The sequence below is a fragment of the Acomys russatus genome, chromosome 5, assembly GCF_903995435.1.
Source record: "Acomys russatus chromosome 5, mAcoRus1.1, whole genome shotgun sequence".
In the NCBI taxonomy this organism is placed as follows: Eukaryota; Metazoa; Chordata; class Mammalia; order Rodentia; family Muridae; genus Acomys; species Acomys russatus.
This window is the reverse complement of record NC_067141.1, coordinates 41362044-41375193: the sequence shown is the minus strand read 5'-3', so window position 1 is coordinate 41375193 and position 13150 is coordinate 41362044. Positions and strand designations below refer to the sequence as shown.

Genomic DNA, 13150 nt, shown 5'->3' with positions numbered 1-13150 from the left:
ATGTTTCTATTTTTCTAGATGGTCAGAATACTATAGAAAGCACATTTCTCTAGTTCTTGCTTGTTTTTTGTTTGTTTGGTTTTTTTTTTTTTTTTGCATAAAATGTACTTAGGAAATCATTCCAGAACTGTCAGTGTAGATATAGTATTTCCCCAACAGATTCAGAGTTTCCCACTAGATATTGAAGACCGAAGTCCTATTAGTGATGTTTAATTATGTTTTGGTAGCTTGGGTTATGAATACGTGACATTAGCCATCATCCTAACTCTGCACATGTATAAACATGTAGGATATTTTTCTAGATATAAATTTTGATAATGATTTTCAGCTCGCTCCCAACATGTTCCACATTGGAGCTCATCTACCTTATATGACAATGTCTATTTTCTCACATTCTCATCTTCCAGTGAGTTATGTATATATATAAATAATATATTTTGCTTTTCTGGTAGATGAAACATATTCCCTCCACCCCACTTTACGTACAGTCATCTTCTCACTCACTGTGACAGCTGCCTGCATTTCTTGTCCTGTGAACTCTTAGTGTTATTTATCTTTCCAATGAAATGTACATTTGCTCGTTAACTTGATATCCTTATATATGTGGAAAATTATCTTCTTTTGTCATATATGCTATGTGATTTTTTTCCATGTTTATCGGTTAACTTATTATGGAATATTTTTCCATGCTCAGATGTGGAATTTGCATGTCTCAAGTAGCTCAGTGATGGCTTTAACATCTCCAGAGCTTGTTTTTCTTGCTTAGAAAGGGCTTGCCTACTATGATATTAAAAGAAAAAAATCCCATATTTTATGTTAATAGATTTGTATGCTCAGGTTTTAGACTCAATTCTTTTATCTGTCTGGAATTCATCTTGTTATTAGAAATGAAGAAGGATTCCAATTTTACTTTTCTGCCAGATAGTTAATCACTTGTACCACCGTCGTTTATTGAATGGCCCCATCTTTTCTGCTCTGAATTAAAATGCCACCTTTATCATATTCTAAATTCCCATATGTGTCTTTGTCTATTTCTAGACTTATCATTTTGTAGCACTCATCTGTCTTTTTATGCAACATTACCAGAGTCTGCTACTCAGAGACATATATGAATATACCCGTATACTGCACAGAGACCATTTATCCTTGTTATTAATTATATTTTCATTTAAGTAATTAGAAATACTTATTTTAAAATTTGTAACAGTTTTTTTTTATCAACTATTTCACTTTCTCATATTTCAAAACAAAAATAACCAAACCAAACCAAACCAAAAAAGCACCGCCAAATTCCTCAGAACCTGTTTAGTGCAAAACATACTTCTGGTGTCATTAATGAGTAATTTAGTAGAAATACTATCTTCATAACATTGAATCTTTGATTTCAAGTAGTGCTAGCAAGATTTTTGTGGTTGTTGTTTACATAAATCCTGTCCAGTTTATTACTAGGTGTGCACTTTATTGTGAAGTTTGGTGTTTTTCAATACAGGAAAAAGTAGCTTTATCCATTTTGTTAATTTTTTTATGATGTTCAATGCATATTCCTGAATTTCTAGGTGTGTAATCACATCTGCTTCAAATAATAATAATTCAGACTTGCCATTATTTTTATTTTTCTTATTTCATTTAATGTAGTTACACTGAAAGGAGTTCCAAAATAAAATAAGAAAAACCTCTCTCTTACTTTGAATAAACCTAGTCTTTAAGCCGAATCTCTATAAGAGACACCAACAAAGCCCTAGTTGCTATGAGCAGACAGACCTGCCACGGTCAGTGGTGACTGTAAAGATGACCGAATCTAGAGTCACTGAGGGGCAGGTCTCTTGGGCATGCCTGTAGAGGTTTATCTTGATTCCATTAACTGAGGTGATTAGGTTAGACATGCCCACTGTGGGTGGCACCATTCCTTGGATTGGCTCAATTGTGGAAATGGAGAGAGGCAATTGAATAGCAGTGCACATTCATTACCTGGGCTTCCTGACTGTGAGTGCAGTGTGAAGAGCTGCTTCTCGCTCCCAATGTCTCGATTTCCCCACCATGATGAACTCTACTCTAACTGTAGGCCAGAGAAGCACTTTCTCCCTCAAGTTGTGCTAGAGCATTTTGTCACAACGGAGAGACTTGAGCACTGTCTCCTTGCCGTCTGCCTACTGTATCCCTTCTTGCCCATCACACTGGATCCCAGGTGAATGCTCCTGGGGTTAATGATCAGTGTCTGAAAACCCCTCACTATTCCTGCCTAACATTTTATTGTACTGATGAGAGATCAGACTAAGAGGGAGCAAATAAAGTCAATAAAATGCTTTGCCCAAAGTAACCAAACCAGAAGCAACATATGGGAAATAAATGAGCCCAGTCTATACTTATATTTACTTAATTAAATATTAAGAATACGATACCATGCATAAGTTTACAGATGAGAAATACTAGGGCCCAGGGAGGTAAACTAAATTACTGACTAAAACTTAGCCACACCTCTGAACTACAAAAATATCCCCTTTATTTTAAATGTTTGAAAACCATTGAAAGAGTACTATTCCATGATTTAAGAAAACCATATGAAGTTAAAATTTCAGTATCCATATTGCTGGATTATAATCCATGCTCACTCATGTATTCCCTGGGTCTGACTTTGTGCTAACAGCAAAGTTGAGTCTGATGATAGAGTCCATGAGCCCCGAGTCTAACCTGTTGGCTTCCCTGGTCTAGGCCAGCACAAAAATTCTTTTGTCCATTAAGCCAGGAAGTCTGGAAAATCCCCAGGGGCCATAAAAGATGCTGAACATGTCAACAGTTGTTGATGAGCAGTCAAATGAGGAAAAACAGCTCTCAGAGTTATCTGGTGTCTGTGGGACAGGAGGGCAAGAAGGTTTCATTTCTCATGGGACACCGAAGGAGGAGCAAGCAGAATTCCAGGTGGCACTCAGAGACAGCCCAGCATGTTCACAGAACTGAGGGAGCACCTGAAGACTGCCGACTATGAACTGTCCCTGTCACCCATTGTTGGCAGGACCTGGAAGAAGTGGCTAAATGTCCTGGTGCCTTGGTTTCTTCGTTTACAACAGGGCCTAATAGCTACTTACCTGAAAGACGGGCTGTCATGAGCCAATTGAAATGAATCCTTGATGTGAGTTAGATGTCTAGAGACCTATGACAGCAGCAACATCTCAGCTTAAAATAAACATGAAGGCCCTTAAGGGAAGAAAAGTCCATCTTGAAGGCTCCACAACTTGTTTCAAAGGCAGAGTGGCAGGAACTGTCAACGTGTTTCTGTAATTCGGAGCAGCTGCTTGTGATTGGCAACACAATGAAGTCATGGTGCAGATTTACTTATAAAGTATGAAAAGTCGATATCTCTCTTTATCCAATCCCAACTCCCCAAGGTAACTAGCATCACACGTAGGCATCATCCTACCTGGGCTCCCTTGCAAGGAAAGCCTGTAGCAAGACTTTGGCTGTCTTATGGGCAGACAGGCTACAAGGAACATCACAGGGAGCAGACAGAGGCAGGCAGAAAAGGAAATGAGGTGCTCATATGTGGCCATATGATCAAGATTCTGAGGTTCTCTTCCACCAAGATCCAGAAGAAGGATATAGTTTGATAGTCCTCAGAACACTGAACTTTGGGTTACCATATGATCCAGCACTGCTAAGCATCTACCCCAAATAAGCCAAAGCACATACGTGAACAGATACTTGCATATCAGTGCTCATGACAGTTTATTCACAATACCCAGAAGCCAGAAACAATGTATAAATGTCCATCAATTGATGATTGTATAAAGAAAAGGTGGTTTATCTGACAATGAAATGTTAAAACTTAAAAAGAATGAAATACTGATGTAAGCTACAAGATGAATGAACTTTGAAAGGCTGTGCTTGGCAAGTGAAGAGTGTCAGCAGCTCTCTACTGCTGTAAAAAAATGCATGAGGTGATCAATTAAAAAAAGAGACTTTGGAGGCTTGAGTTCATTATCAGTTGGCTCATTGCTTTGGGGCCTGTAGGAAGGCAACACAATGTGGTGAGAATTCATGACAGATAAAAAAAGACAGGTGACCAGATGAGTGTCTCACAGTTTCCTTCAAAAGCATGATCTCAGTGACAGAACTTCTCCCCATTCGGCCCCATTGCCTAAGGATGCTACTGACTTCCAGTTGCTCCAGGGTAAAGATGATGCATTCACACAAGGGACCCAGGATGCATTCTGGGAACAAACTGTGGCCTCACACCTTAAGCTAGAGTAGACAGGACAAAAGGGGAGCAATTCCACCTTTCTTTCCTTCTTTCTTTTTTCTTTCTTTCCTTCCCTCCTTCCTTCTTTCCTTTGTTGTTGTTGTTGTTTCTAGACAAGGACTTTCAACGTAACTCAGGCTAGCTTAGACGTCACCATTCCTTCTGCCTCAGCCTCTTGGTACTGGGATGCACTACAACACCTGGCTTTATTATATAGAATAATTGTTATTACAAGGACAGAAACTATATTAGAGGTTATCAGGGACCAAAGATTAGGAGAATGCAGAACTACTGGCTTATGGGTACTGACTTTAACATAGAGTTTATATTGGGGATGATATGGAACTTCTGGAAATAGACACGGGTGCTGATTATATAAGATTATAAGTGTATTTAATGCTATTAAGTTTTACGTTGGAAATAGTTATAATGGTAAGCGTATTTCCTGAATATTTTATGCTAGTTAATAAAAGGAATGGCTCCTGGACCTGCTGACACATGCTAGCAAATGTACGCATTACTCCCTATGTCCACCAGTTAAGTACTGTTTCTAGTAGCAGTTCCTATCTTGTCCTACCTGGCTAAGTGGGCTTCCTAGGAAGACCACAAGGTGGAGTGCGGTGAGACCATGAGCAGCTTTTTTGGTGCATTGTAAGCAGTATGGGCCAGAACTAATGTGGAACCATCCACCACACATCTGCCTGAAATCAGAGATGGCTGAGTGGATGAGACTTGGGGTCCAAAATGTTTCCTGTATGTTCTTTAGACACTTACACACATAGATGTACACTAATAATTTATCTTACACAAATATATATGAAATCATGGCCGTATTGTTTGGCAACTAGCTTGCTTTTCTCATGGACACTGATCTAATCCTGTAGTTAGAGACACACCTTGGTCTCCTTCATCTCGGCAGGATAGTAGAGTGCATGGAGGTGGCAGAGATTTTTACCCACTATAGTTGTGCTTCTGTTTTCATAACAAAAGGACTCGTGTAAAAGACACTGATTAGTTTTCCGTCTCCACATCTAATGACGTACATGGTATGTATGTGGATGTGTGTGTGTGTAAGTGTATTTGTGTGTGTGTGTGTGTGTGCGTTCACGTGTGTATGCATGTGTGTACATGTGATGTGTGCATATGTGTTTGTGGTGTGTGTATTTAGTACATGCACGAGTATGTGGGTACACACTGTCATGCACATGCCAGTGAAAATGCCAGAAGAAGATGCTGGACGTCTTCCCTTGTGGTTCCCCGCTCGGACACAGGGTTTTGCCCTGGTCTAGAGGCTCACTGTTTCATCTAGGCTGGCTCACTGGCTAGTCCCTAGAACTCACCTGTGTCTGCTCTCATGGACATGCGCCATGGCCAACTTTTTATGTGGAGACTGGAAATTTGAACTCAGGTCCTCATAGCAAGTGCTATTACTGACCTAGATCCCCAGCCCTCTATGAAGTCATTTTCCTGACATGTTCAATGTAGATGTCCCCTGCTGTCATCCTCCTCCATGCCCGTGCTTGTTGTTGTTTCCAGGGGGGATATATTCTTTGCTTTAAGTCACATAGCTTTAAAATGATAAGCCAGGTCAAATCGTGATTTTAAGATAGAACAAGGCTCATTTTTCCTTGCTTTAAAAAAAATGTGTTTTTCCAAGCTGCCTGCTCTTGAATTTTCTGTAAGCAGGAAAAAAATGCTCAAAAAATGTTTAACTTGATGTTTGAAGAAGATATCTACTAATTATAGTTTGCAGGCATGTGCAACAAAATAACACACATGTGGATTACAGCGCTGTGCATTCTTTGCTCACACTGAGTGAAGTAGGCTATTATTAGTTGAGCATTATGTGGGCAGACATAAATGAAGGGATTGTAACAATTAAGAGAAAAGACATCGTTTTTCTTCTTTTCATGTCAGTACATTTTAATGCCTTTCAAAAGCCAATCTCACTTAATTGAAATCATTTCAGGAGGCTTAGGAGTACCTGTGCCGAGCTTTTATTAACCCATGTAATTTAGAGCTGACATTGGGGACCAAGATAATGAAGTATAGTGTTTATGTTAGTTGGAAATCAAAAAGCACAGGAGAATGGAATCCCGGCCATCTTGGGTTCTAGCTGCCATAGCAAAGTACGATAGAACAAGCGGCTTGACAGGATGTTTCCACATCTCCTCTAGAGGAGGGGGCATATAAGGGCCAGGCACTGGCAGACTCAGTGTCTGCCGTGGCTTCTCTTTCTGGCTTACAGACAGTAGCTTTTCATAGCATCATCACCTGGGAAACAAAGGACATTCTGCTGCCTCTGCCTGTAATGGCCTTAATCTTATTGTAGGGATGCTACCTCCATGACTTCATCTAAAACACGAGCCACCACACCTAGTCTTTGTGTTCTAGCACTCGCCGAACCAGAGCCACAGCCTTTGCCATGTATTTCTCACATTAGCATAAAGACAAAATAAATTACAAACAAAATACTAAGATGTAGAACCAATAAAACTTAAATTATGTTGACCAGAGATTATATTTTTCTCACAGTAAATTGGCCATTAGAATTGGAAAAACATCAAAAGGCATCCACCATTAATTCCTACAGACAGTCAGGGTCCATAGCAATTAAGTGTATTTGTAAATGTAATATTCAGCATCTTATTAATGACTTTCAGTCAGTGAAATTGTTCAGGTGCCAATTTTAGTGAAGTATCATAACTGAGTTACCTACTTGAAGATGAGGTAACCATACTGCCTTTGCCCCCTGAGTCCCACGTTACTGATTAGCTAGCTATATTACTAACAGAAAGCAAAACCGAGAGTTTCCTGGATGAGTTACATGTTAACTACCAATCCAATTATTTCTTATCTACCATGCACAGTTGCTGCTGCAGCCTGAAGTCAGGTTCTCATGGGCTGGGCAAGTCTGCAGCTGCTGCCCTGCTCCACAGTGCTTTCGTTTTCCGTCTGCTTTTCTCCTTGAACAGTCACGTGCACTGTTCACAGACGGTGTTAGCGGATGTAACAGGCAAGCCCTGCTTTTCAGTGGCAGAATCCAGAAAAGCTCACATCTCACTGTCGTCGCACTCTGGTTTGAAGCATTTGTGTTTGTCTTTTAATGGTCCATGCTGCCTTCAGACTGTGGCTCTATCCACCTTTGCTCTTCAGGGACCAACTGCTTAGCCAGCAAAGCTGACTGAGGACTGTGTGCTGCGGTAGAATTTGGGGTGTAGTTGCTACCAGTGGTTAAAGTCTAGCTGGCCTGTGGTTGAGAATGAAACAAAAGTCTACATAGAAAGCAAAGTATCAAGGAAACTTTGTTTTAAGGCAAAACGACAGCTCAGGTTAGAAGATATTCAGAGGAGGACAATGGGCCACAAGAGTAAAAGGACACTAAGGGCCCTGATTATTGTTTTGGGGTTCAAGAAAAGGAGGAAATTGGTTATGGGGGATATACTTAAATGGCTTTCTGTTTCGATTGATGGGATTTGATTATTTCATCATTCACTGCACATGTCCCTTCCCATAATGCATCTAATTTTAATTGCACTACTGGGCGGGCCCTATGCCAAACAGTAGCTGGCCATCACAAAGTGAATTCAATTGCATTTTTTGAGATATTTTATCTCCTAATGCTTTGTTTGGGATTGGTTTTGCCTTTTTGTTGTTGTTGTTGTTCTTTTGCTGTAATACTCTTTTTTAGATTATGTGTTTTTATGCTGTGTGTTTCTTGTGTGGTATGTATGTATGTATGTATTTATTTATTTTGTTGTTGTTTTTCTTGTTGTTTTCCCTTGTCTGCTTTGTTTTATTCTGGTATGATTATTTTTGTATTTGCCTGTTTGTTTTCTAAAGAGAGAGAGAAAGAAAAATTGGATGGATAGGGGTATGGGGAAGATCTAGGGGGACATGAGGGAGGGGAAACTATGATCAGAATATGTTGTATGGAAAAATACATACACACACACACACACACACACACACACACATATATATATATATATATATATATATATATATATATATATATACGTATGTAAACAAGTAACGATTTTTAAAGGGGTATAAATTTAAAAGAGAGCAAGAAGGAGCATGTGTGAGGGTGGGAGGGAGGAAAAGGAAGGGGAAAGGACAGAATTCTATCATAATCTCAAAACACAAAAAAAATCTGATGACAATCTGAAGGGGAAAAAAGAGAAGAAAGGAAGCAAATTGCTCCAGTCCCTACAGAGCCCCAAGAAGAAACTGACCTCAAAGAAATGAGGTGATGCCCTTCAGGTTCGTTCAATCCCCATGGTACTGGTCTGCTGTCTTCAAGAGGATCACACTGTTTCCAAGGAGACAACCACTCCTGGAGGCTATAGCAGAAGAAAAGGCTTCTTTCTCTGTCTGTCTTTTGCAAAAGTGAGGAAATCTCTTCAGGAGGTCATCACTGGACTCGTCTCTCAACTTACTGACTAAAAATGTATCACATCCTTGAGTGTGGTAATGTTACCTGCAATTCTCCCTCCTGAGGAGCGGAGGCAGGAGGACTGCTGCAAGTTTGGGTCGACCTGGTCTACATAGTAAATTCCAGGCCAATCTGAACTTCAGCATGAGGCCAGTACACAACCAGACAAACAAATAAGCGACCAAAAAATGCCACGTGCTAAGAACCAATCTAGCCACTGAGGCACAAACAGGATGCCATCCACCAGGGTGTACCACTGAGTGGGGTTGAGAGTTGCGTTCCTTGATGGGTAGATAGCTGGTTCTGTGGACACAAAAGAACCAGCGGTAGACCATTGTGGGGCATGGGGTCCAACACAGCTGTAATCTCACACTTGGGAGAATGACATAGAAGGATTATAAATTAAGCACAGCTTGGGCTACATGGAATGCTCTGTTTCAAAAAATGTTGGAGGAAATAAAAATAGATAACCTTTCTAAATTTTGGCCTATTTAGGATAACAGCTATTAAAAAGATCACTATAGGCCTGGAAAGATGTCTAGGCAGTTGAGAGCATTGGCTGCTCTTCCAGAGGACCCAGGTTCAGTCCCAGTACCCACATGGTGGTTCACAAGCATCTGTAACCCAAAGCCAGATGAGAGCAAGAGAAATACTTGCTAATACCATTCACTGAGAACAGCATCTTCAAGACTGACGCTGGGACCTATCAACTAAACAAAATATGGCTTGGGCAAGTGGATAGAAATAAAAGGACGCATGCGAATTCAGAGATTGAGGGGGCAGGAAGGTTGTTTATTCTTTTCTTCAGCGCCACTAAGAACTGGATAATGAGTGGTTCACACCATGTAAAGGTTCCTCCCTCATCCTTCCTTATGCTCTTATCAATGCATCCAAGCACCATAAAGTCACGCTGAAAACAGGGACGCCATCACAATAGTGGTTATCCCATGCCAGCTCTCAGGCGCTGAAGATATTTCATAAGGAATAGAAATGAAATTCTAGGAGATTTATAGATAAGTCAAATACTGTGCAGCCTTTTAAGCAGTATTTTCTCTTCAAATATGTCAAAGGCATGTAAGTATGGGGGGGCGGGTGACGAGTCCTATTAGTAATCATGAGAATGCAGGTCATGGAAACACTGAACTTGTCAAACTGGGACTCTTTTTTTAAAGCTTACTACCGACAGTTGCTGAGCTTAGGGAAGCAGGTACTTTGCTGTGCTGATGGGGATGTACTTCCTGTGTCCTTTCTGGTTGCCACTTTTATCATTGTGTGACAAAGGGTTGTTTGCTGTCACTCTCCTCCCTACACCCCAGCATCACATACTGCATGGACTGTATTTGCTACAGCTGAGTCTATCTTGGGCTCAGACCACTAATTTTTCACCAGATGCATATTTAATTTTTATAAACCTACCTAAATATCATTTAATTTTTATTAATAAGTGTTTTAAGAAGCAAACATAATCTTTAATTTCTCATTTATGTTTCCAGGAATCTACATGAAAGATATGAGCTATATATCAAGAATTTTAAATAAAGAGGTTTATCTTACTGTAGAGTTACAGACTCAACAAGAAAAAAAGTGTTAGAGAAAATAAACATAGATATCAATAAAGGATCACCTTTCTAAATTTTGGGACATCCAGGGTAACAGCTTTTAAGAAGATCATTGTAGGCCTGAAAGATGGTATGGCAGTTGAGAGCATTGACTGCTCTTCCAGAGGACTCAGGTTCAGTTCCCAGCACCCACATGGTGGTTCGCAAGCATATGTAACTCCGGTTTCAGAAGATCAAAGCCATCTTCTGGAGCCTCAGGCCCCAGACATGCATGTGGTGTACACATATACATACAGTCAAACACTCATACACATAAAAAAATTAAATCTTTAAGAAAGATAATTGAAAAACAGTACCAATGAAAGTTATTTATAATATATACTGTCAAATCAAACTAGTTTCTGTTTAAAAACATGGAGAGATAAGTGTGTAGGAAGGCACAGTGAGGATATGTAGCACAGTGTGAACAGCCATAAGTCACTCTAGTGGCAAAAATAGTTCATTTATAGCTATTATTCACTTATCATGAGTTACTGTTTGTTTCCTTTGAGACAGAATCTCATGGAGATGTCACAGCAAGGCTGCCTGGCCTTGAGCTCACTTTGAAACTGAGGAAGGGTTTTGAACTTCTGATACTCCTGGCTCCACTGACTGAGTACTGTGAATACGTGCCTGTTATACCAGCCCGCTTTAATGACTGTTTCATTTTCTTTTTTAAGTAATAAGAAATGGAAATAAATATCTTTTTGTTTAAATGAATCCTTTGAGAAGACAATGCCATTTGATTGCTTCTCATCAAATGTCTCTTATTTTGGTAAATAATGATATTGTGATAAAGATATAGACTTTGTCAACCAACCTAAGCATAAAGAACCAATTAGTCATATTTCTGTGATGGATTGTGGGCTGTGTGTCTACTGTGCTGTCTGCGGAGAAGATCTAAGATTTAAAATATTATAAAAAATTACAAAAATAATCTCTTTTCTGTGTAATTATGCAACTGTATCTTTCACATCTGGCCTGCACGATTCTTCTGTTACTTCTAAAGTTGAGCTTCTGCCCTGTGACTCCTGTCATCAAGAATAGCAATGCTGAAGGAGAGCTCTTCCCGGCCCCTCTCCACAGAGCTATATAAAGGTCTTTGTAAGCACACTTATCAATAGGGTGTAGGAGTCACACCACTAATTAGAAGACATAGCTATCCTTTTGTCAAAGAAATGCAGCTTGCTTTAAAAAAAACACCTCTAAGCAAAAATGGCATTTATCATGTGACTGGATGTTATTCAAAGCTGATTAAAAGCAGTGGGGTCCTATGTTGTCTTTTTTGGCCAATCCCTGATGCTGTGAGTGACTCACTGCGGTATGTTTAACACCACCCACTTGACACATGGGATCTATTGTCTGCAAACACATTTTGTAAGGTCCATCATGTCCATCAGCAACTTTGAGGGGATGCTGTGTACTCTGTGGGAGAATTTACTCATCCTTTTTGCTCTTATCAAGCCTTGTTCCCATCACCTGACCCTCAGCCCTTGACCCCAGCATTGCATCATTTAGAAACTAGAAGGCATCAGGCAGAAAGGAGCCTACATTTTACATAAGCTACAGCCTGACCTGCATCAACTCTCCCCTCAAAGAACAATTCCTTTGCTAGCTGTGGCTTTCATCTTAACCTGTGTCTTTAGGGACTGTCCTCCACTTACTTTTCTCTTCTTCATCTCAACTTCCTTCAACAGTGGGGCCTTCTGTGTTTCCTTGAATGGCATCAATGAGATGGCAGCCTCCACTAAGTAAGGGTTTTATCTATACTGAACATGGGACTGACAGCTTTTAAACACATGACATTATTTTTCCTAACCCTCCTTTTCATCATGTTTTCTGTACATAGGAGGAAACTGAATTTCAGAAGGGATAGCAACGCCCAGGATTTTGCCCCGAGTAAGCAGAATAGCACACATTCAAAACAAACTCTGTGGTTAAGAGATTATATCTAATCAAGGGTAATCTCCAAAAAAAAAAAAAAAAAAATCCCCTTTGAACTTGGATAGTATCCATCTACCACACCATGGACAACTTCCTGTAGACTTGTGCATACTTGCTGCCTCTCCTTCCTTTGCACGCCTCAACCCACAGCATCTTGGCATATGCCTCCCAGCACTGAAACTGCTTTGGGCAACATCACCATTTACCTTCCTGGTTCTTGACGTTTTGGTTGTGGGCCTAGCCTTTTATGACTAAGTCATCTCGTGAGGCCTCCCTTGATATTTCTAAGTCCAAATCTTGGTTCCTCCATCTTACCGTGGCTTTTAGCACCCTTGACATTGTTGACAATCTTGGCTTTGAAGCAGTCTTTCCAGGGGCTTTTATAAGATACCTACCTTACCTGTTTCCCTGCTACTAAGCTATGGGATTGCAGGTTGCTCCATTTCCTGTGTCTAGCCCTCTGTTCTGGAAGTTTCATGCTTCTGTGAGAGAACATCTGATATGCCTGTTGTCTGTAGCCATTTGCTACTGAGATTGGAGCATGTGGGAAACCTGTGTCAGATAAGAAAATGAGAGAGGGGAAAGAGGGAAGGAGGGAGAGAGGGAGGGAGGGAGGGAAGGAGGGAGGGAGAGAGAGAGAGAGAGAGAGAGAGAGAGAGAGAGAGAGAGAGAGAGAGAGGAAATGAAGAGTGAGAAACACATTTCCTTTACCTAGGCCTCATCTCTTACCATGTCTACTCCTTCCCAGTACTCTACTCAAGTATATATACATCTGTGAACTAATACACTAATGATGTCAGAACCTGCATCCATGAACGTTGCTCTATTGGGATCAAGCTTTCAACACATGTGTATTTGAGGGAACTTCATGTCTGAACTATAGCCATCCTTCATGAGTTAGCTCAGGTGTATCCTCTCTTCGCTATGACACCATCC

At 40.3% G+C, this 13150-nt stretch overlaps 1 long non-coding RNA gene across 1 annotated transcript in view; it reads right to left on the bottom strand.

The window, feature by feature from the left end:
* Nucleotides 1-12820, bottom strand: part of LOC127189431 (uncharacterized) — a 51296-nt gene extending 38476 nt beyond the window's left edge. Inside the window, exon 1 of the long non-coding RNA XR_007830651.1 lies at nucleotides 12615-12820. This is a non-coding gene — a long non-coding RNA (uncharacterized LOC127189431). The remainder of the gene's footprint in view (nucleotides 1-12614) is intronic.
* Nucleotides 12821-13150: the final 330 nt, after the last annotated feature.